Source organism: Onychomys torridus, chromosome 14 (assembly GCF_903995425.1).
Source record: "Onychomys torridus chromosome 14, mOncTor1.1, whole genome shotgun sequence".
NCBI classification, from domain to species: Eukaryota; Metazoa; Chordata; class Mammalia; order Rodentia; family Cricetidae; genus Onychomys; species Onychomys torridus.
Genome location: NC_050456.1, coordinates 43,845,427 through 43,849,524, shown reverse-complemented (window position 1 = coordinate 43,849,524; position 4,098 = coordinate 43,845,427).

The following is a 4,098-nucleotide window of genomic DNA, read 5'->3' as shown; positions in this document are numbered from 1 at the left end:
CATTAATAAAATAAGAGATAAGGAGAGGTTATAACAAAAGTTCATTAGAGGACATTGAAAACTTTAACTTAAGACTATGGACAAGATAGGTCAGAACTTAGTCACTTCATTTTCGGGTCATAGATGTTTTGTCACAGTGTATGATGTGGTTAGATTCAGGTCATGTGTTTTTTGGTAGGATGATGCTCACAGGGCTGTGTGATCTCAGCATGCAATGTTAGAAAGTTGGTGACATCAGCTTGAATGACTAGTGGTGATGGTGGTATTTAGTTGTTGGTTACAGTCGTGAGTGCCTTATTTCCCTAATATAAAGCCAAAATAAATTCCTTTATAAATATTAGGTTACCTATAAGAGTTAGAACTTGATATCAAACCTTTCCACTAAAAGCAACAGTTGTAGTTCAAAACCTGGCTCTCTAGTGACCAGATTCCCAGGTGGATGATGCCATATAAACCCAGCAGCATGTGGACAGTGTCTGGTGGTGTTCATTCACTCATCTTCTGGTGAGCGTTGGTTTAGGTTTGAAGGCTGGTGGTGTGAGGCCGTATGTTCCTGATGTGTTTCTACCCAGTTCTGGTAAATAGAAGCCTCCTCTGCTCTCCTAGCAGCCCAATTCAGAAGGATTTCTCTGTTTGTGATTAAATATATGTCCAAATTACTTTTTTGTTAATTTTTAATTTCTAATAAATAAATAAATAAATAAATAAATAAATAAATAAATAAATAAATTTTCCTAGCCTGATCAGTTTCCCTTCCCTCCCTCCTCTCCTCCCAGTCTCAGCCCCCAAGTCCATGTCTCCCCCCACCATTCCTCCATTCCTCTCATTGCCTCTCTCTCCCTTCCCTTCAGAAGAGTGCAAGCCTTTATGTTTATCAGCCAGCTGTGGAATATCAAGGGGCAGCAAGACTAGGAACTTCCTCTCCTACTATTAAGGCTGGACAAGGCAATCCAGTGGGAAGAAAGGGTCCCAAGAGCAGGCAACAGAGACAGCCCCTGCTCCTCTTGCTAGGAGTCCCACAAGAAGACCTATCCATAGGACTGTAACACATGTGCAGAGGACCCAGGTCAGTCCCGTGCAAGTTCTCTGGTTGGTGGTCAGTCTCTGGGAGGCCCCGTGAGCCCAGGTCAGTTGACTCTGTGTGTTTTCCCATGGTGTCCTTGGCCCCTCTGGCTTCCACAATCCTTCTTCCTCTCTTCCACAGGATTTCCCTAGGGCAGCCTAATGTTTAGCTATGGGTCTCTGCATCTGTTTCCATGAAATCTGCTGGAAAATGGATGGAACTAGAAAAGGTCAGTCTGAGTGAGGTAACCCAGACCCAGAAAGGCAAACATGGTATGTACTCACTTATAGAAGGATATTAGCCATAAAATAAAGGATAATCATGCTACAATCCACAGACCCAAAGAAGCTACGTCACAAGGAAGGGCTCACTGTGAAGGGGAAAATAGAACAGACATCATGGGTGGATGGGGGGAGGGGTCTGCATGGTGTGAGTCAGCAATGGGAACAGGGGGGATCAGGTGAGGGGAGGATGGAAGGAGAGAGTCCTGGGAAAGATAACTGGAAGAGGGAGCATCTCTGGGATGAGCTAGAAACCCAGTGCAATGGAAACTCCCAGCAATCTATGAGGGTGACCCTAGCTAAGACTTCTAGGGATGGGAGATATAGAGCCTGAGCCATCCATCTCCTGTAACCAGGCAAGACTTCCAGTGGAGGGACTGGGACCCCAACCCAGCCACAAAACCTCTGACCTACAGTTTGCCCTGCCTACAAGATATGCTGGCGTAAAGGTGGTACAGAAATTATGGGGTGGCCAAGCAATGACTGGTCCAGCTTGAGACCCATACCATGAGAAGGAGCCCACCCCTGACACTGCCTGGAGGGCTGGGACCCAGAGTCTGGACAGCTCAGAGACCTAGGGCAGAGCCTAACGTGACTAGCAAAAAAGAAAAAAGTCAACGAAATGATTCCTAATGATATTCTGCTATACTCATAGATCATTTTTCAGCCCAGCTGTCATCAGAGCGGCTTCACCCAGCAAGTGATGGAATCAGAGGCAGAGATCCAGATTACGTTTGATCAGTTACAGTGGCCCTCTCTTCCTTTCAGAAGGAGCTTACCTCCCTATTATTCTGGAGTTGGGTACTGGGATCCCCCACCCCGTGCTTATTTCTATGTCATCAACAATCTCAGCCAGCCCCCTCCCAACTCACTCGCTGAAGAAGTGCACAGCTAAGCTTACATTCATCTTGAATTAAATGGTTACTCTCTCAGGCACCTTATCTGTTTTAAGACAAATGTTGTAACAGCCGTAAGAACATGGAAAAACAAACCACACTTGTGTAAGGATTTATGCATATTTTACCCGTTTTTATTTTATAAACTTCCAATGAGTCATCCAATATGAATGTTGGCAGATGCCTATAAAACAGCAGTTATGTGATTTTTTTTTTTAAGATTCTTGTAACTTTGGGTTACATTTTGTCTTTTCCACATCTGTTCAAAGCCTTCAGCAAGTTTAGCAAATTCCACCCCCACCCCCCATGAGATTTCAGAGAGCTTGCCTTTTATACATGAATGTTTAAATACAATGTCTGTACATGGCTTAGTTTTAGTTGATAGAACACCTGTCTGGTAAGAAAGGAATCTGGACTTCATTCTCTCTCATGGAAAATGTTGACTTATTCCCAGATTTCTAGTCACTTAATACTCAGTGAGTACGTTTGCTTTAGAAACAATCACCACTATTGACCCTTGAGGGAGTGGAATGGGGACCAAATAGAGAGAAAGTACATTTTGATGTTCTCCACAGCCCCTCTGATCTGTTAAAAACCAATTGTACCATTTAATATTAATCAATTAACACATTGAAAACTGACATTAAAACTGGAAAATCACCTCCTTTGGTCAAGAATTGAGATCAGACATTTCAAAATTATGCACTGCTAACAAGAGCAATCTATTTTAGCCCAGTGGTAGGCTGAATATTTGGATGACTATTAGGATATTTTTCAATTAATGTTGCTATTAGACAGGGTTTTGTTTTTTTAAAGCCTTGAATGCATTGTGCTTAAAATCAATTATGAATCATTTTCAATTTTTTTACTTTAAAACTTTCATTTATTTGTTTATTTTAGTGTGTGTGTGTGTGTGTGTGTGTGTGTGTGTGTGTGTAGAGAGAGAGAGAGAGAGAGAGAGAGAGAGAGAGAGAGAGAGAGAGAGAGGTGCATTCATGAAAGTCACAGAACAGCTTGTGGGAGTCAGTTCCTTTCTTCCACCTATGCTGGTGAAGATTTTATTTAGGAAACATGTACCAGATATCTCCTGTGTCTGAAGCAGGCTATAGGAGCTCATGACCAGGGTGTAGGGATATATTGTGTCCCCCAATATACTGTGCACCCTAATAAACTTATCTGGGGTCAGAGAACAGAATAGCCACTAGATAGACATAGAGGTCAGAAAATGGTGGCACACACACACCTTTAATCCTAGCATTCCAAAGGCAGAGATCCATCTGGATCTCTGTTGAGTTCAAAGCCACACTGGAAACAGCCAGGCATGGTGACTCATGCCTTTAATCCCAGAAGTGATGGCAGAAAAAAGAAAGGTATATAAGGCTCGAGGACCAGGAACTAGAGCTGGTTAAGCTTTCAGGCTTTCGAGCAGCAGTTCAGCTGAGATCCATTTGGATGAGGACTGAGAGGCTTCCAGTCTGAGGAAACAGGATTAGCTGAGGAACTGGCAAGGTGAGGTAGCTCTGGTGAGCTGTGGCTTGTTCTGCTTCTCTGATCTTCCAGCATTCACCCCATACCTGGCTCTGAGTTTGTTTTTATTAATAAGACCTTTTAAGATTTGTGCTACACCAGGGTGAAAGCAGCAGTTTCTTGTGGGCTTTATTTACATTTTAGGGGTTAAAGACTGTGGTAGGATCTGGAAAATGAGGGCAGAAGAGGCAGCTGGATGGATGAGCAGGACGGTTCAGATGTGTGTCCAGAAGATGGGCTGGGAGAAGAGGGGGAGGAAAGAATTCTGGTGCTGAGAGATTTCTCCTGGGAAATAAAATTTGAGGGGCTGGGGAGATGGCGCAGTGGTTAA